Source organism: Botryllus schlosseri, chromosome 9 (assembly GCF_051294905.1).
Source record: "Botryllus schlosseri isolate E-star chromosome 9, Bs_hap1, whole genome shotgun sequence".
Classification (NCBI taxonomy): domain Eukaryota; kingdom Metazoa; phylum Chordata; class Ascidiacea; order Stolidobranchia; family Styelidae; genus Botryllus; species Botryllus schlosseri.
Window position 1 is genome coordinate 4,180,123 of NC_137244.1, and position 25,638 is coordinate 4,205,760.

Sequence of the window (25,638 nt, forward strand, 5' to 3'; positions counted from 1 at the left end):
CTATTTACCATACCTGATACTTATTCAACACCATGCCGGCGCAGCCTATACCCACAACGTTAGTCAAATCATCAACAGTCTATACCTGAAAAGGTAACCATACCACCTCGAGTTTTCACGGCACCATGCCGCCGCAGCCTATACCTGAAAGTACGACCAATGATATATAGACTGTGATTGTGTGAACATCAATTTCATACCGCTGGTGAAGCATGACTCGCGACGCGCTCAAACGCAGAGCACACTGGAGTTTCCAATCATTGTATATATATCATTGGTCGTACTCCAGTGAGCTCTGCGTTTGAGCGCGTCGCAAGTCATGCTTCACCAGCGATATCAAATTGATGTACACAAACAGTTCGTCAGCAATCTTTCGTCAGGAACTGGCGTTAACGTAGTGAAAAGTATTTTATCGAGACCTTTGTTGCAGGTGAAATGTGTGCATACTGTACGGGTTTTGGCCACTACCGGTAGCATAGCTTAAGGGGCTAGGCTACCCCAGAAATTGAAAAAAAAACAAAAAAAAATTTATTGTTGAGTGAATATGTGACTTTTACATGTTACGAAATTAAAGTGGCTTTTTTTCGAAATTTTCTATTTTTCGTTCCTTGAAAGTTATGAATCATTTTTGAGGCAGAAAAATTCGTCAAATCAACGTGAAAATTTGCAAGTATGCGTTTCTTGGGATGCTTCTCCGGATGAAACTGTTTATTGTATTTTATAAGTGAAGGGTCCCTCCCTTTCGGTTCGATTAACTCAAAAATTTGCAATTTTTTTAAAAAAATTTTAGAGAATAACCCTTGTTGAAAAAAAAAAGAGTTTCATCCGGAAATTTGGGGTAATTTGAATCCATTATAAGCACCAAGAAAAAATTTCACTTGAAAATTTTGCCAGAAAAAAATTCACAAAAAAATAGTTTGAAAAATCATAAAATCGGATGAAAGTCAAAAAAAACGTAGACCGTTTTTCACCAAATTTTCACCAAAGTTCGAATGTCCCACACAGCACTTTGTGTCACAATTTCAGAAAGATTGCTTCATTAGTATCAAATTTATGGTTATATTACTGATTTCCCCATTCGAGGGGTAGCCTAGCCCCTTAATATTCAGATGGAACTGATGTACCAGTGTGCCTACGTGATGAACATTGTGATGACATTTCCATACTTCCATACTTTGGTGTTTTATACATTTTATTGTGATCTGTCCAAGCTTCATGAAGCGTACGTTGTTCGCTGTTCATGGTATACGATCGCTTTTATTATGTGTGAACATAGGCGCCGACTTTTATTTTTATACGAGGTGGCGAAGTCTTGTGACGTCATAATTGTTCCATATCTATGACGTCATCGTCGCACTAAAACGCACTTTACTACATGCCGCTGGTTTACGTGCAGCGTTAAACTATTCGTGTGGCGTTTTAATACCGGCCCTGTCATCATTAATATCAAACCATGCGGTCGAGTTATTAAATGGAATCTTAAAACGGAATGAGTACGATCATATGAAAATATAACTGCGCTACTAGTCCGTCCGACGGAATGCACCGAATAGAAATCAGAATTTACATCACTGAGAATTCAATAGCAATGCGCTGTGGTGTGATTAAGGGGGCACTCCTAGTTAGAAATGAATTTTACAGGTGTTCACGTATATGGTCATATCTCCCACAAGGTAGATGCAAGCTCCATGATCCATATATTGTTTGAAAGGGCAGGAAATTTCCTTTCCGAATATGGCGTTCACATTCAACCATAGGCATACCCCACAAGGGGACAAGAACTCAAAAAGATATGTAAATTTTCACCCCCTGTTCACCAAAATCCTAAAAAGTCAAAATGCTCTAGATATATTCTATTCAAAATTGGTGGAGGGATAGTACAGACATATATCTACAATCCCATGGAGGGATTTTCAAAAAAACGTTTCGTAACAAAATTTATGAAATTTTTGGCAGCGAACCCTAAATTTAGGCTTTTTCGCAACATTTTTTCCTCTATAAAAATCTCCACGGAAAAAAATTTGAGAAAGCGCTCCATCGGATTATTATATATGCCCAAACCATCATTCGTGCAAAATTTCAGATGAATCGGATAAGCAGGTGCAGAGAAGATAGAATTTGTAGGCAGAAAAAGTAAGTTTTGAGAAAAACGCTTTTAAAAATTTACAACCACAATAACTCCGATAAACAAGGATATGAACGCTGATCATGATATCAATGGTCACGTTAGTTGATTTGCATCACACAGTGAACCATTTCTAACAGAAATTGAGCGTTAATACCCGCCAGGTACCTAGTCGGATGTACCCAAGGACTCTCGAACTCTTTCAGTTTTTCGCTTTTGACAGTGAACGACTGTTGAGATGCAGTTTTTTTTTTTCATTTTTTTGTCCACTAAAACCAGTACTTCTTGTGGGAGTATCAACTGGTAAGCTTTAGGCTATCAAAAACATCAAAAAACCACTACATCCAACGTTCCAGTTGAGAACACACAGCGCCACTGCCCGTTTGACTGCTGCAGTTCCAAAGTATCCTTCTTTCAGATACCTTTGTCATAGGGTCATGTTCAATGGCTCATTTTCATTATTGGCGAGTCCACTAATGTATCTCGTCGAGAAAGATTCATCTGACAACATCTTACAGAGCCAGAGTGGCAGAATGTGTGGCGAAAAATACTCTGGTAGCTGCTTTGCTTGCTTTTTCTTTCGGCCCAGTGCTGGATCATTTGGATGTATTTGCCTACTGCGAAGTGTGCACAAAATGTTTTTGGCTACGGCTAAATTTCCTCATTCGACTCTTTCTAGGCATATTGAAAGCTATAGAAATGAAAAGCAATCCAACATAGTTATCCACAAACAGTAGATACTACCTAATATTGTCAGTGATCAGTCAACGAATAGAAAAATAAATAAAAAACACAGCCTTCAAACCACTTGTTTTCGGTACTGAATTAGTCAAGGAGCCAGGTTTATGGAAGCAGCAGACTGGCTATAATACTTATTTCAAGCTCTGTTTAGTATAGAAATCACCAGATGGCGCTATTTCCTCCAATAAAAGTGAATATACACGGCTATATTCGAAATTTGACTGTAATTTTTTATTTTTATTTAAAATGCCCACCAAAATAAGGTAGATTTGATCAAGAAGGAGTTGGACTATCAAAAAAGTAGTTACATATTCGGAATCAGCGTGAAATTTCCGTTCTAGGTCGATAATAAAATAAATTTCACAAAATTTTTATTTCTAACTAGGAGTGCCCCCTCGAAATACGCTACGCACTGGCCTGGCAAGTTCGCAATTAACACACAACTCTCGAACATGAGGTTTCAAGCAGACAATAATGATGATTACAAACGCGAAATCGCGCAGCCAATCAATAATTGTCTCTTGCGATTTCTAGCTTCGCGTTGATTAGCTCGCATCGCGGCAATAGACACTTACGTGACCTTTGACACGAACCAATCAGGTTGCAGTAGGATGTAAACAAAGAACAAGCCCGGGCAAGCTTACTATGAGCTCTTATGGAAAAGGGTTGAAAAATATAGGTTTTTAGCAAAATTACATTGAATTGGGAATAGCTGGCATTGTTGAATGGTAATAACATAGAGCTAGTATGTATATGCAGTGTTATAACCTACAATAAGCATGAATGATGGCAAGCACGCATCAGCATGGTATGTCCAAATGAATGAATTTCTGACAACTTTTCGGATGAAGCAACTATTGCTGTATTATCCTTAGTCGTATACTATAGGATTGTCGTACCGAATAGAATGTATTAGAGGAATAGTGAGTCAGGATATGTGTGGTATCCATTATGTGGCGTTATATGCGTTCTATTTATGGAATCGACATTTGTATATAGTAGTCTACAGTCGTATCATTATCTAGCAAATTACTGTTACACTGGACACTTGTCTGCATATTCAATGATCATATTAATATGATATATGTTAGGCAACATGATCCGTTCCCAGCTGAAATCGTCATTTTTTGTTCTAGCTCGTGTATTGAATCTATCAGGATAAATGCCGGATAAACACTGTGCTAATAGCCTGTGTAACATGGAGATGGCTACCCAGACCGTTCCTGGTGTGCGCTTTTACCTTTCCCAGAGCCAATGACATGCATGGAAGAATGTAAAATCTGGATAAAGGCATGTGGACTTCCTTGTAGTCATCTGAATTCTCATTTTATTAAGAAAATGACGTACCGTATCTATTACTGTACCAAAAATATTGAATCGTGACATAATCTAGAATCTAGATCAGTGGGTCCCAACGTGGGCGATTTGGCGGGCGAAAATGACGAAGGGGGCGACAGGGGGGCGAAAATGGACAAAGGGGGCGACGGGGGGCGAAAATAGCGAAGGGGGCGATGACGCGTCAAAACGGCTGACATTTTTTTTTTAGTCAACCCATGGAAATTTAGTTACAAAAGTGTGTCAAATTAGACATCGAGCCGAAAATTTGACTCTTTTTTTTAGTCAACCCGCCGGTGATTACAGGTTTGTATGCCCAATTTTCGGTACACAAAATTTGGGGGGCGATGATCGGTATTGACCTTGAAAAGGGGGCGATAGGTCGAAAAAGGTTGGGAACCACTGATCTAGATGAAACAATTCTGTGTTTCAAAATGAGTCCAATCTGAAATGCAGTCACACTTGATGCCACAATCGACTTGGTGTGTGTCTCGTTTTATTCCACTCCAGTTTTGTTGCTTGATGGTGTGTAATGTATTGAAATTGTTGAAAACAATATATTCAATAATGAGACGAATAGTTGAAATTGGTAGCGGTGATACGTTGTATGAGTCGGACGAGTACGCCTTGATAGGTGCCCGCACAGCAGTATTGCTCTGTAAAATAAACATATTATATATTTTGTGCAGGCTTGATGGATATCTTTTATGAAGCTGCAGAAAGAGGAAGTCGATGGATAAAACGCAAGAAAATCAAATTTCTGGAAGAAGTATAGAAGCACAAAACAGTAAACTCGTCCAGGAAAATTACAAATTGACGGACAATTATTGCTAGTGAAGTTCAGTTCTCAGAGGAGCATCATAATGTCAAAAGATGCGGAGAAGCTGAAATTTTATGCTAGACTACATTAAATTCTTTCTGAATTGCACGACTTATCCTACTGACGTCAAATTTATAGTATTGCTGTAAGCATAGTATTTAACCATTGGGTCAGCCATATGTAACTGCTTCATTAAATCGCGATTTGGCCATGTAGATATGTGGTTCTTAAAAATGCATCATTTGCATTCATTCATGATTTCTCAAATCTAGAATGATTATTGACTGTCAATAAATCCCATACAACTTTGAAAGGATTGATGGATTGTGGTACACTTACTTTTATGCAGGAACTATTCACAGGGAGCATTTCAGATCGAAATATTAGTTAAATATGTGGATTCGACAAGAAATGTAAGAAAATGATGGAGTTCAGCTATGGTGAGCCAGGCAATGCTATCATGGCAGAAAAGGGATTCACCATTGAGTCTGATATCAAGAAATTGAATCTAGATTTAAATATTCCTGCACGTGATTTACACACCGTCAAATGCCTGAGCCAGACTGTTCCACAACAAGAAAGATGGCGAGAGAACGTATTCATATTGAACAGCTGATCGGAAGAATCAAGGAGTATAAAATTTTGTCTGGTGTCATACTATGCAGCATTGTGTATCACAACTAACCAAATATATATGGACTAATTGCATACTCTAATTCAAGATTGAAAATTAAAAATGAATGACGCAACATATTCAGCAATTGTGCAAATTCAGTTCCATTGTCAATATCGTAATGCCTAATAGCATGCTACGGATCGTAATTGCGCGGTGCCATGGTCAGTCTGTACCAACAGTGCATGTCTAGATATTCCAGTGGTGTGCATTATTGAAGCTCATTTAGATGCCCAATTTGTTGAATGAACAATTCTCCAGATGAAAATGTTCTAGGATTATTTGTGTTTGATGGAATGTTATAAAACTGAAGACACCAGATACACCAAAATCTACCTTGAGGCAGGAGTTGATCGGTTGCGAGTACGGTGGAGAGATTGCTTGTCAATCACGATGGAGCTCACTGATGCTGATGCGAATCACAATGTAGTCCTTTTAGCTTCAGGTGCTGGATTGTCTTAATCAATGCATATGCATGAGAGCATATATCAGAACCTAATATGAAAGTAAATCATGGTTAAAATACAGTGGCGGCTCGTCCTATAGGGCAACTGGGGCATTGCCCCACCTAAAATTCTGTTCAATAACAGTTCTTTACCATTTAGAGACGCACAGCAATCTATATATACCGAAATCACAGCGAAAATCGTATTCTTCTTGTCCTTTCGCTTGTAAATGCCCATATATAGCGAAGTCTCTGCGAAAATCGAATTCTCTTCCGTGTTTTCGCTTTGCGAATGCCTAGCCGGGGCATGCCCCGGTAGCGCTCATAACAAGCTTTCACTGTCTATTCTCTCAAAGCCGCGCACAATAAAGAAACAGTGATTTACTCTCTCCTATTCATAAAATTACCGAGCAACCGGGGCAACATAGCCTAGTCGCCCTCAAGGTGTGATGTAACAATCGTATCTATATCTGAACTCGGTTACCGTCATATGCGTTTAGTCGACCTTTGCTGGTATAGGTCGATTTTGATGGTGTTTCACACCATGATAATTCTTGAAACTTGGTATGTCATGTCGTGATGGTGGTATTTAACACTGTCCCAAGTTACAGGGTTTCTACTTAAAGTTTAGGGTAGTAATTCCGTTTCCGAAGTTGAGTGTGTGCTGACCGTCATGTATCGCAAACAGATTTTACTCAAAAACCGGTATTGGTATCCATTGATTTTGACGATGTTCCATACCGAGATCGGTCATGACATTTGGTACGGTAAGTCTTAATGTTAGTATCGAACGCTGTACCAAGTTTCAAGTTTGTCACTGAACTGTGTTTGTGGTAATTTCGTTTCCTAAGTCGAGTGAGAGCTGACTCGTCATTTATCGCAAACATATTTTACGTAAAGCCGGTATTGGTCTCCATTGATTTTAACGATGCTCCTTACCTAGATCCGTCATGAGCTTTTGCATGGTATGTCTTGATTTTAGTATCGAACGCTGTACCTAGTCTCAAGGTTGGCACTCAATGATTAGGGCAGCAATTTCGTTATCAAGGTCGAGTATGGTAGAGATGTGCGCTGATCTGACACTTAGCCCACCTAACGCATTGCGGATTTCACGCAAAAGCCGGTGTATCTGTGTTAACGCTAACTGTGTTCCATACTGAGATAGGTGATGAGATGATGATATCATGAAACAGTTTACTAACATCCTCGGTTTGCATTCAAATATTTACTTTTATTTTATATTCTCCAATGTCAATTTCACCGTGAAATTGTGGCCTTCAGGCCATTTGCTTACAATTACAACCCCTGTCAAGCGCGATAGCTGTTTCGTTTTCGATGGCGGCTAAGAGCTGATCGCTTGATCAGCCTATTCCTCAGTAAATTTTACGCAAAATTCGGTGTTGGTCTGTTCGTATTAATTTTGACAGTGTACCATACCGAAAACGGTCATGAGGCTATTTCTCGATGATTTCATGTAACAGTGTACCAAGTTTTCGGCTTTCATCCACGTATTTATTCGGTAATATATTTTCCCAAGGCGATTTTGCAGCAGACATATAGACCGTAAGCCGTATGTGTCGTGTGACAGTCTCCAGCCTCAAGGCCAAAATCTCCTATGCTGTACCGGGACCGAATTTCCGAGGCCGCTATCCGTAGTTCTTCAGAATTATGTTTTGGATTCAATATGACATGTCCAATCTATGAGATAACAATTGCGTATGTGTCCGAACTCGTTGACCTTTCCAGTTAGGCTTACGCAATCTCTCGAGTTATAGTCATTTCCATTGCTGCAGATAATTAGTCAGGTATAGTGCGAACATGAACCGTGTCGAATCTTTGTTCCGTACGCCGTTTACGCAGTTACCACACTTCAAGTCACAGCTCACCGGCAGACCTCTCGCGGCACATACGTTAAAATCACTGTTGTCGGGAAGTTCGTGTTACCGTAGTCCGTACCACCAAGTTACTTGTTTACGTTGGAAAACGCCATTGTGACGTCCTCTTGATAAAAAGTCGCTTGCAGCCCTTGCCCCACCACCCGATATTGTCACGAGCCGCCACTGTTAAAATATCTATTGAAGGAGTCTCTGAAAAAATGTCTTTTTCCTTACTTACCCTGTCTTACAAGTGCAAGACCGATCAATAATGGATTTTCCGAGAACGTGTATTTCCATTGAGTGTGTTATCTCACTTTTCCGCAAGTTGCGATAACATTGGCTGTTCACTAGAATATTGCTTCTAAAAAGAGTGGATTGTCTCCTCAATCTTTATCCCTAAATCGTGTGCATAGCGCTCCATGAAATACTTCGTAGCTTTCTCCGCGGTGTTAGAAGAAAATGCTGTTCCACTCAAATCCATAAATTCGATAGAATCTCCATAGCTTTCAAGTTTCATAATCAATACACAAAAATTGTGATGTGTGGCAGCAGCTATATTTTATAGTATATATATTTCTGAACATGAGATATGCTTGAAATTTTGCTCGAGACCTGGAGCCTATGAAATCGTCAAAATATGCATTACCACAATCCTATAGTATAGTATACAACAATCGTCGCTTAGAAAAGTTGTCAAAAACCCGTGCATTTGGACACAGCACGCTGGTGCGTACTTGCCACCATTCATGTTCATCCTAGATTAAAAGCTGCAACCACATACTAGCTCTACGATATTACTATTCATTAAGGCCAGTCATCTCCAATTCAACGTAATCTTGCTTAAAACCTTCATTTTTCAACCTTTTACCATAAGAGCTCATAGTAAGCTTGCCCGGGCTTGTTCTTTGTTTACATCCTGCTGCAACCTGATTGGTTCGTGTCAAAGGTCACGTAAGCGTCTATTGTTTACAGATTAAAACAACGATTTTGGCGGCATCGGTACGTTTCCGATTTACGTTTGCGAAGCATTATGGGAGTACATCGGTCAACTCGTAATTTTAATTTGCATGTCGACGGCCGCCAACACATACTAATTGACTTACGTGTTGACGGCTGCACAAATTTCCTTCTACGGCCGCTGGTTGACTAACCCTGGACTAGAACTAATTCCACTTCCCGGTGCATGCCGCGATCTTATCAATAGAAATTCACTGTCTACCAAACGCACAATTGTTTAATATTCGATATTGTTGTTCTCGATACGAGTACATCCAGCAATCAAGTTGATCGGAATATAGAAGGTTCCCGATTCAAACGAATCGAATAAAATCAGAATTTGCGCCACCCAGAATCTCGTTATGCATCAATATTTGACAATGGCATGGCATCGCCTACTGCACTTTAATAACGAAAGGAACACTGAAAAATGATCTGTGCGGCAATTTCGGAGCACGAATGTAACAAGTAGAAAACAAAAAATGTGGATGGTTGCAAACGAGAAAGCGTGTATTCTAATCAATATCGTTATGAATGGGTTTTGAGTTTGACATAGTATTGAGTAGCTGTCGTTGCGGCAATTGTTTTCTCATTATATCGGTGTTTAAGCTGTATCGCTGCATTTCCCGATTAATGTCACTGGCAAAGCCTTCTTAGAGAAACGAATATGCTCAGAAATGAATTCCAATTTGGAGGCACACACCAACACAACCTCCAATTTCGCGCTCCGATTACGAAGACTATTACACGAAGCTAGCTAGCTCAAGAATGGTTTTGTAAACGAATGTGGGCGTACATCATTAGATTTTAAAAAAGCAGATCGTCTATTTGGGCGGATGGTCGGGAGAGGAGATCTAGGATGGTGTTCATGTTGACGATTTTACGCGTATGATGAGCTTGCCAATGAGTCCGATAGTGCAGTCAATTAGAGAGTCCCTGATCTCTGGTGAACAATTAAATACGCGCGCGTATTACGCAGCCTCGATGACAGTTTTCGCAAATCAAAGTATCCGAACTTGACGGCACCGATTTCAGGTGGTTCAGACCTGTGTCGTCTTTTAGAGCTCAAACCATGATACACATCTTCTGATCGTTACGTTTAAGTATTAGCGGGAATCAATTACGTACGAGTCTCTTTGCATTCGATGTTATTCAGTTTCGCGATGTCGCTCTTTAATCAATGTAACATAAAACAATCACCAATTAGCGTGAACTCGACCGCATTGTCTCCAAACCAGCGAGAGATAGGAGCCAAAGCATGCTAGGCCCGAAACGCGATAGTTAAGCCAGCAATGGTATCTTTCGCACCAAGCCTATCGCAGATGCTCATGCTCATGTATATGCCAGCGATGATATCGTGTACGCCAGGCCGAGGACGCCAATACAGATGCGATTGCGCAGGCAATCAATAATATAGAGTGAACCGGGCCTATTTCAGATACAGGCTTGTTCGAGACGCGATAAATCGGGCTAGCGACAATTGCCACGCGCACGGGAATGAATGACCTAATTTCGCGACCATCTCAGCGGGAGATCATCACAGAATCTTCTCATTAATTGACAACATGCTTCTCGCAAATCGCCCGGCGGAACAATGATAATACAATTATTGAATTGCAACTGAATATTAGAGTTAGAATGGTCGTTTCAAAATGACACGGTTTCGCGTTTCAAAAGGTTTCGGTCCCCGAAAGCCTACTGGCTTCGCGCCTGGCACACGCGCGTATCGAACTCGACGACTTCTCTAACGAGGTCGCGTCGATTCGCCTGATTAATTATTATTGGTCACAAATCACTTGGGCGTTTGAGCATTTTGTACGAGGTGGCCGCCACCTCGTAAATATGGTCACGAGGTGGCTGCGCCACCTCGTAACCTCGTAAGTCGGCGCCTATGTGTGTGAACGTGTACTATTGAACGCTGTGTGGAAAAAATACACGCTTGTGCAACGGTTTTAGGGGCACTTGGAATGACATGATTTTGTGATATAATAATGACAACAGTAATATTGATCCGATATTCTTTCAAGTCTAGACACGACGTCTCCGAGCATAGTCTATCATACGCTTAAAAAGAGGACACTTTTTCAGAAATTTGAGACTTGCAAAACCGGAGAAGAATTCTCCAAAACCCATGAATTTTTCCCACTTTGTGATCGGTTGGCTAAAGATAAAAAAAAGGTAATCTTTCCGCTCAGAGCTCAAAATACCGTTTTTCTCTCCGCATTGCTAGGTGGATGAATAATAAAAAAGGTCATCTTTTCGCTCTGTTTTTCGCTCCGAAATACCTGCCGGAGTGTCACTTCTGTGCTAATTTACGGCATATCACTCGCAATTTGCTCTGAATCTGACCTAAATTTTCAAAAAAGAAGACAAAATCTCAGAAAAGAGGACAAAAGGCCGTCCTCCGAGGACACTTTCAAATAAGTCAAAAAAGAGGACAAATCCTCTTAAAAGAGGACGTACGGTAACCCTAGATGTGACGCAATAATTGGGAATGTAGGCTACTCCAACTACCTCATTCCTTGAGTGGAAGACAGCTTACAAGCAATCATGGTGCAACATGCTCAATGTAATTGATCATTACATTTCTTCTGAAACATTGTCCGCACATCTATACTATTTACATAACGAGATATCTTATTGGTCATATTTCAAGCGATATCGCATTAGGATTATAGATCAGGGAGTGGGGTAGAAATTGGAATTCTCGCCACGCTGACCCCAACCAAATACTGTACTAATAATCACGCAGATCGCTGCAGTATTGATCGCTTGCAGCTGGGATATTTTATGGGTGCGCCTGTATTATAAATTATTTTGCGAGTATTTACTTCAAACTTTGCATGTGTCTCATGCCAATGTACCGGAAATGCGATGATATTCTTATGGAAAAGGGGCAAGCAACTTCTCCAGTCGGCGGGCCGAAAATAGGAAAATTAGGCACTTGGCGGGCCAGATTGCTGAATGGATGAATTATTCGCCATGTATACAAGGAATAAATCGTATTTAATGAATGTATTTTATCGACAGCAATTTCACTTCAAAGCCATTTCTCGTCGATAATGACAATACAATGTGGATTTGAGAATAGCATTGTCATACAGGCGCCGCCGTGTCTGTTTCTCTCTGATCAACTAACTCACGGTGCAATTCCTAATTAAGATGTCAAAGCGTTTGATAAGCCCGGTACCCAAAATTTACCAAGAATCCATTAAGTAGGGTTGAGCACATCGTAAATGCCGATAATGCAAGTCTTGTCGCTTCGGCGAACTTACGCGTAAGCTCCATGCTCGCACACTGCACAGTGCGCACACCTATATAACAACATACTGTCACTAAAATTTGACGTTTAGGCAAGCAGGGGGAATCTCGGCAGACTGGGGCCGCGGGCCACATTATTATGTAAGACAGGAAAGTGTCCGCGGGCCGGAAAAACTCTTGTTGCGGGCCGCATCCGGCCCGCGGGCACTATGTTGCCAGTCACTTTTATGGACAGTCCTAGACAACAATCTGCTGATTATCTCATTTTGCTCGCGGGAGCTGTGGAGTAGACGTACTCGGCACCTCAGCACCGTGAACTAAACCTCACCAAAACAGACTCTGTAAAACTATTACCAGGAATTAGATTCACATTAGAATCACTAGTTTAGGCAATAATGGCATCCGAAATATCAATAACATAGGTGCTATAAAAGGTACTATACTTATGATATTGAAGTATTTGAAAGTATGGAATATGTATCAAGTATGGTATGGAGCAATGTTGGTATGGTATGGAAAATTGTAAGTGTGGCATGGAGAGAGTAAGGCAAGTATGGAGTATGGAAAATTCTCGTTCCATACCATACCATACCATGCCCTGCTTCATAGTACGAGGTAGAGTTGGGATCAGGTCACTATCTTCAAGTCATTGCAAATTTTTAATCAAGTCACGAAGTCATTTCTAAATTTTTCAAGTCAATTCAAGCAAGTTTTAAAACTGACTTTGAAATCAGGCCTTCTGAAGTTGTGAAAGTGGGCAAAACCTAGTACTGGTCATTATTCCTTTGTTACAGAGATTCATCTTGTGACACAAATGCTTCTATATACAATTGAATAATTTGGAATATTTTCGTTTGATACATATCAGGAGTAATCGTCAGCAGCTTTTAGATACAGTATACAATTGACTAACAGATGTATACAAAGTCTAGCCTAACTCATTTCTTCATACTACTCGATTACTTTTCAGACTGTTCATTTTCTGCTTCAACAAGTAGGTTTCAATATCCAATTTACTAACAAACGTCTGCAAAATCTGGTCTTAACCTACCTTTTCAAACTACTTCATGAGTACAATTTACCATGAAATGATGGTATATCTTATAAGTGTATGTGTGCGCAAGAGCAACCCACAATACATAGAAAGTTCCTGCCATTGTCCAATTCAGGTTTGATAGACTTGCGCACAGCCAATAATATATAAATGATTGTTCACGGCATATACTTTGCATAGTCATTTAATTGTAATGTTGTCCATGTGCAGTATGTCAACTCTTACAATCATAGTTGGGTTGCAAGCAGGGCTTTGGAGCCGGAGCCGGAGCCCGGAGCCGGAGCCCCGGAGCCGTGCATTTTCACCGGAGCTGGAGCCGGAGCCGGAGCTCTACATAAAATTCAGCCGGAGCCGGAGCCGGAGCTGGAGCCCGATATTTGAGTAGTAGCTCCGGCTCCGACCTATTTCATAAGATGCCATTATATATATATATGCAACAACCACATCTACTGATTTATCATAATTGAACAGCAGGCCTGAATTTTAATGCTGTGCACAGCAATGGCATAGATAGAGTAAAGTGCGTTCTAGTGCAACTATGATGTTGTCGACAATTGACAAGTACACAAGCTGGCACGGCGGCACCTATATGTCTTCGTTGCTACATCAGATGTTACTGACGGCTGACAGACTATAGATTACTATAGATAACTAACCTATGGGTAGATTAGTAATCTATATAGACCAGGAATGGCCAACCTTTTCGGCTAAAGGGGGACATGCAATTGAAGAACGAGTGTGCGGTCCACTATAGCCGCGCCAAGCGGATAAAATTTTCTAAGTTTATAAATAAACTAGATCAATAATATTATTACTTGAGTATTGTGGGTCTATTGTATACCGCCCGCTAGGCTCAGTTTGCAAGGACACGACTATTCGGCGTCTGGCCACATCGATATCGAAGGTCTCCGTTAATATGCGACAATAATGTTGTACCTACATTTCACTGTCGACGATCTTTATGCGAGCGCAAACGCGAAAAGACTTTCTCGCGTAATTGCGAATACAGTTAGACTCAATCGGTAAATTGGGCGTTTATTCATTGTCAGTAGGAGGTAGGCTACCAAGCAAGAAATCGTGTGACAGTTAAACACGCGAGGCGTGAAGAAAAATGTCGCTACTATTTTAGCTTATTGTAATGTACGACGATTTACTGAAAATGTGACTGGACCCTGGATCTGGCAATGCGTCGGAACTGATATTTTAGTCATCAATATCCAAAGTGTCGCAGCCAGAATTGTAGTTTTTGGTTGGCATTGCAAGTTCACAATCTGAGCAATTCTTTTCGATAATATAATAGGAAATTACCTCGCGGGCCACGCAAAACCTCTCGTTGGCCACATTTGGCCCGCGGGTTGGCCACCCCTGATATAGATGGGCCAATTCGATAATTTCAGAGCCGGAGCCGGAGCTGGAGCCGGAGCAGTGGTAATAATGCGGCTCCGGAGCTGGAGCCGGAGCTAATGTATGATAGAAGAGAGCTCCGGAGCCGGAGCCGGAGCACTTTAAATTTACGGCTGCTCCAAAGCCCTGGTTGCAAGATGGTGACATCGAAGAATGGGACGGAATAGAGATTGTCCATCAATCCCCTTCACTCAACAAATTTCCGGACTTACACATCATCATCTATTCCTTCAACAGTCGAGGTGATCATGGAAGAAGTTGATCAAATCCGAGCGTCATAACAATGTGTCATCGGATGGGTATTACAGGAGCAGGGTTTTGAACAGCTTAAATACCTCACCTCTTCATGGAATCCTAAATGCGCTGATACTTGTCGGGACTAAATTTCAATGAGGATGCCAACACCATAATATCATTGAGAATTTTATACAGGGTATAGATATTTCATTTACTATAACACTTAAAAACTGCAGAAACAACTTTGTTATTATGTCAGACTTGTTGTCATCGAAATTCAGAATAACAAAAACCAAAATCCTAGTCAACGGAAAGCATTTAAGTCAAGTCAATATGTAGCAAAAAGGGATTTTCATGTTCATGCAAATTACAATCTCAGATATAGCCTACCTAAGCCATTCGATAAATGTACTGTGTGCATCTATTTTTGTTGTAATTTATGATCCTGTGCTGTGCTACTATGAACAATCGAATAACGTGCTTAATGGTTGATAAAGTCAATGTTTCTTGTCGCGTAACAAAAATATATATTCGCAAATGTTATTTTTTCGAGCTTTCTACATCTCTCTTAATGACAATAACGGTACCGTACTGCAGTTGGATGGTAGAGCATCGACGTTGAGCATCGGAGGGCATTGAAGCATCAAGTACCATGGCATTTGAACACTATATGTTTCCAGCCCCTTTAGAAATCAATTATTCTTTAAAAATTACCATATCGCAGGTAAGGCCAGATTTGCTGATCAGGCTGAAAATGATTCCAATAACGCATCAAGACTCAATCTCTAGGTCATAATGAGGTAGTCTGCTCGATGGATTGGCAAAAATATCCTATCAATTTTATCATTGTGGTTGTGTTCTTGTCTCCTTGATAAGATTTCCTGCTCACGAATTTCGTTGCTGTTTCTGCGGCATAAGAATATCTCCAGTTTTGCAGTAGAAGCATATCTTACTCCAGCTAGTACAAGTGAAGCAATATTATCTGTAATGCAATATGGCTTAAAATGGCAGTTGTAGCTGAACTTGGTTGTCGTATTCACAAGGCACACAAAATTATCCGCAGATTGCATTGTAGGCTAGTGTCCATCTCCTCACCTCTCGCACTCGAATAATATGCATAGTCTTTCAGCAAGACTATTTTTCTCTTCATCAATCGATCCAATGAGTATCAATCCAATCCGGCACCAATCATCGAAGTATTATTCATTTTGACTACAATCTTTGGAAATATCTAAATGTCTGCAAATCTGCCAGAGTCCCATAAGATAATGAGTTGTACTTTTATTAAGATCCCTAAATTCTTTTCAATTTCCTCACGGTTGTGGGTTGCTTTGCGGCTGTTTCAATACACGAACAATCTATTCTTGAAAGTTAGAATGGACTACAATTTTTAAATTGGTCAATAACGGCACTGTAAAAAATTATGCATTGGACATTTACAGAATGGGAATTTGTTATGTCACAGTTTTGACAGTCAACTACAATTGGTACAAAGGTAAATATTCAAGCCGTCAAGTATTTTCCGTATTACCGCATATGCAATATATTTGAGCAATGAGCATATTCAAGAGAGAGATTTTGCATTGGAGGATTGTGGAGTTACATTGCTGGAAAAATAACCTGGGTATTTGAGGCAGCAGTTCATACAAATGCAAGTTGATGCTCATGCTCAGGTCATAAAGCGTGATGCAAATAGCGAAAAGTTATGAATGTTATACATAAAATATCGTAGACGTACACACTATACAATGATGAAGGTTACAAAATCATTTCCTAACCTTTCAATGAATAAGACGCCATAGAATGCATAAATTATATATTTTGTACAATCCTTCCAGCTATCAATCTTAACGAGTACTCCTTGTTAATTTTCAAGGTTTACAGGCAATTCATGGGGAACACTTCACAACGTGTAGTTTATATCGAAGAAGTGCATGACAAAACGTTTACAAGGTATATTTTGAATAAATGGGCATTGGTAGACGTTTTCGGAGACCCCGGTGTGAAAGATTCAATTATTGAGCTTTGAGAGGAGTACGACAGATCACACCAGGTCGATGTGAACAATACCAACTATGGAGTGATTATCCTCCGCGTCATTCTAGTGCATTATGTTTTGCCGATTGAATATTGTTTGGAACAATGACGATTCTCAACATTGATGTGGATTTAACGGCCTGACCCGGTAGAAAGTTAAATATTTAAGCAATCAGTACAATGATAGTTTTCGGTTAGTTCCGCTTTTATATTATGAAGGTACAATCACTATATTGATACTATGGTTGCCAGTGAATTCGGTCCTTGGTGAATTCGGCCCCACAATATTACAATATATAGGCTACTATTTAAAACAACTTAGTTGCTCACACAAATATCGTAATCAACCCTTCTCTTTTAAAAAATCAGATGACGTAAATGCTGCCAGAAAATTTTCAAATCCTCTTTTAACAATCCTTCTAGGTTCTGCACATCTATATTGACGCTCACCCACAGTATATGTTACTTTTGAGGCTGTGTCGTACATCAATGATATATATACAATGATTGGAAACTGCCACGCCCCTTAACGCTATAAGATAGATTCCCGGCGAAATCAGTCCGTCGCGGGATATTCTTGAGTAGAGGTACGGAATTGCGTATGTCGACTGTGGGGGAGTGCTGCAATCGACCTTTCTGGCGTCATAATTCACTGATTTTCCCGAATTGGTTTAGTTTTTGTTGGATTCTTGAGCATAGTGAGGCAGTGCTGCATACTAGGATCTAATATAACTTTTAACAATGCACATTTATCAAAGTACCGACTAGCTGTGAGGCATCTTAGCATCGGTTTCAAGCATGCATGTACGACACAGCCAAAAAAATTAATAGATACTGTGGGTGAGCGTCAATATAGATGTGCAGAACCTAGAACAGAGGTCTCAAACACGCGGCCCGCGGGCCGCATGCGGCCCGGCCCGGCAATTTGTGCGGCCCGCGACGACATTTTTGATTTTTATTAATTTGACAATATATAACTGTCACATATATCTTTTCGGGTTATTAAGTGAAAATTCCCTCTTAAATTGCTCCGAAAGCCTGAACCTATTCATCAAACTTCACTATCACATCAATTGCAAATGCTACCATGAAGTGGACGATTCAGTATTTCGCCACATATCCACATCATGATGACAAAACATGACCCTTACACGATTCGTGTCTGATATTTGTGAGTTGGACTTGGACGCGACCTTTCTTAGAATAACTCAGACTCGAGCTAACTCGACGGCAAAATGAAAATGACCCGAGTGGACTCGGAGTGACTCGGAATATCGTGAATTAAACTAAACGCGTATCAGGGAAATAGTAATACATCAGAAAGTCGCAGCTTGGTATTTCGCTAACTAAGCAAGTAGTTATGACAACCATTGGCAATCTGTTAGTTACATCCTTGGTGGCCTTGAGGTTAATAGCCTACTTATCAGAAGCATACCGACAGACTTGGACAACTAGAAAATTTTTAGCTTTACCAAATTAGATTAGAATTAGATTACCGGCATTTCGCTCTAATTTAGTGAAATTATACAACTAGAATTATCTAGTTGTCCAAGTCTGCATACCGAATCCTGGATTGGAATTACAATGCTCACCCTAAAAATGTTTTGATATCAGATCAGTCTCTATAATAAATCTGTTAAATTCAAAATATTCATATCTAGTAGCTGAATAATTATAACCCGATAGCTTTATGATGGCATCATCCATTTGTCCGCACATATGGTGTCTATATCTTATAATTAATATATATCGAGTACAATAACAATTCTATTCAAGTAGTTATAAATCAGTGTTGGGATGACTCGAGTCAGACTCGAGTAAACTTTTCATATGACTTGACTTGACTCGAATCACTTTGGAAAAATGACTTGACTTGACTTGACTCGGAGCTTCAAAAATGTGCATTAACTCGTGACTCGGACCAAAATTTACGAGTCAATTTCAAGTCATCAAGTAAACGGTGTCGAATGTATCTTGTGTATGTTCGGACTGTTCGAGGTACGCAGGTGTTACTTGTGAGAGCAACCAGTCATTCATGATTCTACGTTACAGTGATCCTCCATTGTTTAAATCGAACAAATATAGTTTGTGCGTTTATATTCTCACGGATGTGTAAATGGGTGTTGTAGGTTATTGTACCATATCAATTTGTTTCAACTTCTCGAAGCTTCGTATTAGGTCCTACATTTTGGCTGATAATAACTGACTGTACCATGTAGCTGTACGCAGATATTAACGTATTTTATTGGCAGTTCTACGTGTGCGTGGGGGATACAACCTCTTTTTGCATGAATATTTAACTAGATATTCGTTATTTGATTCAAGATAAATGATCAATTAATCTGTCTAGCAAAATGTAATGACTTTGAATCATCATTCATACATCGAAAATTCAATTTGACTTGAATTGTGACTTGACTCGTGACTTGACTTGACTTCACTCGACTTGACTCGAGTCACCTCCAAAAAACGAGTGACTTGACTTGACTCGAGTCACCTTTGAAAATCGATTGACTCGACTTGACTCGAGTCAAAATCTGCAATGACTCGAGATGACTCGTGACTCGAAGGTAGTGACTTGATCCCAACACTGCAACCTTCCCATTCATCGCACTGTGATATCCGTAACCTGACTGTGGAATAAAATTAGGAATATTTCATATCAGTATTGGATAATAATCAATACCAAATGCAATCAAACCAGGACATCAATCAATGCGCTGAATCAGCAACATAGGTGAACCGTAAAAAAATACTTCCACTCTTTCGGTGTACTGAAGTAGGTTTTGCCTACTTGCACTACTTACTGAATTGCTTATGAGTGTATATATATACTATTGTCATGTCTACTTAATAGTATTCAGTTTTTTGACAAAACTATGCCTGGAAATATATGCTTTTGTACTTTTTTAGAAATCGTTACTTCTACTAGTTTGCAGTGTTGGGATGACTCGAGTCATGACTTGACTCGAGTCACCTTTTTCGTATGACTTGACTTTACTCGAGTCACTTTGCTAAAATGACTTGACCTGATTTGACTCGGAGTATCAGAAATGTGGATTGACTCGTGACCCGGAGCAAAATTCACGAGTCAATTTCAAGTCATCAAGTAATCGGTGTCGATAAAAATCTGTTTCTGTAATATGTTTGGATTTTCGCGAAACGCTGGTGTATCCCATGAGAGGGGCACCACATTCAATGGATCGTGCGTTTTACTGAGCCTCAATTGTTCTCTCACAAATAAATTGATCGCAAACGAAGGCATCGAAACTTATGTATGGCTTACGTTGTCGTAAACTAGTAGTAAAGTAATTGAATGAAAAAATGTCTATTTATGTTCTCACCTTAACCAAACCTCTTGTATTATTGAAATTGAATTCGAATATATTTTATATAGTCCCCAACCATTGGCGCAGGCTCGAATTGTATCACGGGTAATGTATTGCGTCTTATCAATTCGTTCTCAATCAATTCTCTATTTGGCTGGTAACTATCAACTGAGGCTATGTAATTACTTACGTAGTTTATCAGTTCTACATATATGTGAGCGATACAGCGCCTTCTTGCGTGTTTATTCAACTCTATATTCGTTTAGCGGTTCAGAATCAATGACCACTCAATATGTATTTCAGACAGCTAGCAAAATGCAATGCAATGCAATGCAATTTGACTTGAATTGTGACTTGACTCGTGACTTGACTTGACTTGACTCGAGTCACTTCCAAAAATCGAGTGACTTGACTTGACTCGAGTCATAATGTGCAATGACTCGGAATGACTCGTGACTCGAAGGTAGTGACTTGATCCCAACACTGTTATAAATGCGATGATTCTTTTCGTGCCAGGCCTAAATTGATACAAGAGTAAATCAAATTTTGACGATGTGTGTTTACTGTCAGTCTGCTGGATCGGCTCACTTTCAATAGGACAATTCACTTCCGCCAAATAAGGCCTACATAGAAAGACATAGAATACCCCTATAGACACTGCGGCCCACGGCGTCGTCAAAACTGGAAAAATGGCCCGCGAGCACATTTGAGTTTGAGACCTCTGACCTAGAAGGATTGTTAAAAGAGGATTTTAAAATATTCTGGCAGCATTTATGTCACCTGATTTTTTAAAAGAGAAGGGTTGATTACGATAATTGTGTGAGCAACTAAGTTGTTTTATATAGTATATGTTGTAATATTGTAGGGCCGAGTTCACTGGCAACCATAGTATCAGTATAGCGATTGAACCTTCATAATATAATATAAAATCGAAACTAACCGGAAACTAACATTGTACTGATTGGTAAAATGCTAACAGATATAACTTTTTACTGGGTCAGGCCGTTCAATCCACATTCCACATCAATGATGAGAATCGGCATTGTTCCAAACAATATTCCATCGGCAAAACAATGCACTAGAATGACATTGAGGATAATCACTCCATAGTTGGTATTGTGCACATCGACCTGGCGTGTTATGTCGTACTACTCTCAATAGTTGAATCTTTCACATCGGGGTGTCCGAAAGCATCTACCAATGCCCATTTATTCAAAATATACCTGGTAAACGTTTTGGCACTTCTTTGATATGAACTACCCGTTGTGAAGTGTTCCCCATGAATTGCCTGTAAACCTTGAAAATTAACATGGAGTACTCGTTAAGATTGATAGCTGGAAGGATTGTACAAAATAGATGATTTATGCATTTGCGAGCGACATTCTATGGTGTCTTATTCATTGAAAGGTTAGGAAATGATTGTGTAACCTTCGTCATTGTATAGTGTGTACGTCTATGGTTTTTTATGTCTAACCTTCATAACTTTTCGCCATTTGCATCACGCTTTATGACCTGAGCATGAGCATCAACTTGCATTGTATGTGCTGCTGCCTCAAATACCCAGATTATGTTTCCAGCAATGTAACTCCACAATCATCCAATGCAAAATCTCTCTCTTGAATATGCATATTGCTCATATATATTGCATATGCGGCAGTACGGAAAATACTTGACGGATTGAATAAATAACTTGATTTCAATTGTAGTTGACTGGTAAAACTGTGACATAACAAATTCCCATTCTGTAAATGTCTAATGCATAAATTTTTTACAGGATCGTTAACATTTTTTTTTATAAATTATAGTCCATTCTAACTTACAAGAAAAGATTGTTCGTGTATTGAAACAGCCGCAAAGCAATCCACAGCCGCGAGGAAATTGACAAGGATTCAGGGATCTTAATGAAAGTGCAAATCATTATCTTATGGGATTTCGGCACGCCAGGCCGTCCATGAGAAGCAACCATGTCATGTTCCACTTTGCTTCAGACATTGAGATATTTCCAAAGATTGTAGTCAAAATGAATAATACTTTGACGAATGGTGCCGGATTGGATTGATACTCATTGGATCGATTGATGCAGAGAAAAATAGTCTTGCTGAAAGACTATGCATATTATTCGAGTATGAGAGGTGAAGAGATGGACACTACAATGCAACCTGTGGACAATTTCGTGTGCCTTGTGAATATGACAACCAAGTTCAGCTACAACTGCCATTTAAAGCCATATTGCATTCCAGATAATATTGCTTCACTTGTACTAGCTGGAAAAAGATATGCCGCTACTGCAAAACTGGAGATATTCTTATGCCGCAGAAACAGCAACGAAATTCGTGAGCAGGGAAGCTTATCAAAGAGACAAGAAAACAACAACAATGATGAATTTGATACGGACATTTTTGCCAATCCATCGAGCAGGCTACCTCATTATCACCAAGAGATTGAGTCTTGATCCGTTATTGGAATCATTTTTATCCTGATCAGGAAATCTGGCCGCACCTGCGATATGGTAATTTTCAAAGAATAATTGATTTCTAAAGAGGCTTGAAACATACTAGTGTTCAAATGCCATGGTACTTGATGCTTGAATGCCCCCCGATGTTCAACGTCATGTGAGATCGCTGCTCTACCATCCAACTGCTGTCCTGTTATTGTCATTAAGAGAGGATAAGAAAGCTCGAAAAAATAACATTTGAGAATATATAATTTTGTTACGTGACAAGAAACATTGACGTTATCAACTACTAAGCACAGTTATTCGATTGTTCATAATAGCACAGCACAGTTTCATAAATTACAACAAAAATAGATGCAGACAGTACATTTATCGAATGGTCTGAACATAGGTATACCTGATATTGTAATTTGCATAAACATGAAAATCCCCTTTTGCTACATATTCACTTGACTTAAATGCTTTCCGTTGACTAGGATTTTGGTTCTTGTTATTCTGAATTTAGATGACAAAAAGTCTGACATAACAAAAGTTGTTTATGCAGTTTTCAAGTGTTATAGTAAATGAAATATCCATACCCTGTATAAGATTCTCAATGATATTATGGTGTTGGTATCCTCATTGAAATTTAGACATGACTAGTATCAGAGCATTTAGGAGTCCATGAAGAGGTGAGGTATTTAAGCTGTTCAAAACCCTGCTCCTGTAATACCCATGCGATGACACATTGTTATGATGCTCGGATTCGATCAACTTCTTACATGATCACCTCGACCGTTGGGGGAATAGATGGTGATGTGTAAGTTCGGAGATTTGTTGAGTGAAGGGGATTCTTGGATAGTCTCTATTCCGTCCCATTCTTCGAAGTCACCATCTTGCAAGTCAACTATGATTGTAAGAGTTGACAAACTGGACTGGACATGGATAACATTACAATTTAATGACCATACAAAGTATATACTGTGAACAATCATTTATAGATCATTGGCTTTGCACAAGTCTATCAAACCTGACATGGACAGTGGCAGGAACTTTCTAACTATTGTGGGTCGCTCTTGCGCACACATACACTTATAAGATATACCTTCATATCATGGTAAAATGTACTCATGAAGTACCGTAGTTTGATCAAGTAGGTTAAGACCAGGTTTTGCTGACGTTTCTTAGTCAATTGGATATTGAAGCAGAAAATGAACGGTCTGAAAAGTACTCGAGTAGTATGATGAAATGAGTTAGACTTTACTTTGTATACATCTGTTAGTCAATTGTATACTGTATCTACAAGCTGCTGACGATTACTCCTGATAAGTATCAAACAAAAATATTTTTATTTTTATTCAATTGTATATATGAGCATTCGGATCGCAAGATGAATCTCCGTAACAAAGGAATAATGACTATTATTACTTCAAAAACGTGATGCTTTTTGCGATATCCTCAAGTAGGTTTTGCCTATACTTTCACAACTTCAGAAGGCCTAACTTCAGAGTCAGTTTTAGAACCTGCCTGAATTGACTTGAAAAATTTAGAAATGACTTCGTGACTTGATTAAAAATTTGCAATGACTTGAAGATAGTAACCTGATCCCAACTCTAGCTCGTACTATGAAGTATCCACCTTTATTTGATACTGCGAGACCACCTCCGATCACGATGTTCATCACGTAGGTACACTGGTACATCAGTTTCGTCTGAATATTAAGCCATGCTACTGGTATTGGCCAAAACCTGTACAGTATGCACACATTTCACGTGCAAAAGAGGTCTCGATAAAAAACTTTTCACTACGTTAACGTCAGTTCCTGAAGAAAGATTGCTGGCGAACCGTTTGTTTACATCAGGGGTCACCAACACGCGGCCCGCGAGGTCATGTTTTGCGGCCCGCGGCCCGATTTGGATAAATTTTGGAAGAACGCTCAGCGAACCATTTCGAAATACCGAAATTGATTTCAGTTTAAACATATTGTTGTTGTTGTTCAAAGTAAGCCATTATACTGTGCCCAATATCACTATTCCTTCGGTTCGGCATGGTAATATCATTCTATGGAGGAATAATTTGCTGATATGAATACGCATATTGCCTTGGCGTGCAATGGCTAACCACTGCCAATACCGGGAGGTTTGATAAACGACTTCGGCCTCTACAAGAGACCATGCTTTACGAGTAGGGCTGGGCAAAATCGAGTACCTGAGTGATTCGATTCTGAATCACGTATTATGCTTCGAGTCGAGTCGAGTAGTCGAGTATCACTCATTATGACGTCACAACAACATGTACTATGTGAAAGTTCAAATATGTACCTTTTATGCCACTACAAAGAACATAACGCATGTTATCCATCACATTAAAGATACTTCGGTATTTTTCCAATCATAACGATTTCATTGCACTTCTGGACAATGTTGCGGGGTGATCATGACTTCGGAAATGTGTTATTTCCAGTAACGTTCGTAGCTTTGTGCTATGTTTCGTATTCTGCGACTCGGCCAATCAAGGTTTCAGGCTTCCTCAGTGGAAAATAGTGTCAAAACTATCATTCGTGTTAGTAAATTAACTTTCAGTTGCGAGGAGCGTATAATTTCAGTACTCGAAAAAATTGTGTTATACTACTCGACTCGAATCATCCAAATTAATACTCGATTCAGATTCGAGTACTCGAATCATTATGCCCAGCCCTATTTACGAGTAGATATAGTTTTCCAGCAAATAGGCTACCATGTCTATAACTAACCCCAATATCGATTCTTTAATCCTGGGGCGGCCCATCTGCGGCAGTAGAAGAAAAATTATGCGGGCGTCGACACTCAATTCAATTAGGATGTGTTGGCGGCTGTCAATATTATGCACAC

The 25,638-nt window shown here is 39.6% G+C and overlaps 1 protein-coding gene and 3 long non-coding RNA genes across 4 annotated transcripts in view; 2 read left to right on the forward strand and 2 right to left on the reverse strand.

Annotated features, from left to right (window-relative positions):
* Positions 1 to 25,638, forward strand: part of LOC145445856 (ribonuclease inhibitor-like) — a 335,808-nt gene that overhangs the window by 235,135 nt on the left and 75,035 nt on the right. The gene's annotated exons all lie outside the window — the stretch shown is intronic.
* LOC145445878 (uncharacterized) lies at positions 3,423 to 5,014 on the forward strand. The gene is made up of 2 exons (XR_013917130.1): positions 3,423 to 4,156; positions 4,891 to 5,014. It is a non-coding gene; the product is annotated as an uncharacterized LOC145445878 (long non-coding RNA).
* LOC145445881 (uncharacterized) lies at positions 4,645 to 11,311 on the reverse strand. Its single transcript, XR_013917134.1, has 2 exons — positions 6,031 to 11,311; positions 4,645 to 4,857 (listed from the first exon to the last, which is right to left on the reverse strand). It is a non-coding gene; the product is annotated as an uncharacterized LOC145445881 (long non-coding RNA).
* On the reverse strand, positions 21,935 to 23,758 carry LOC145447320 (uncharacterized). Its single transcript, XR_013917529.1, has 2 exons — positions 22,758 to 23,758; positions 21,935 to 22,432 (listed from the first exon to the last, which is right to left on the reverse strand). It is a non-coding gene; the product is annotated as an uncharacterized LOC145447320 (long non-coding RNA).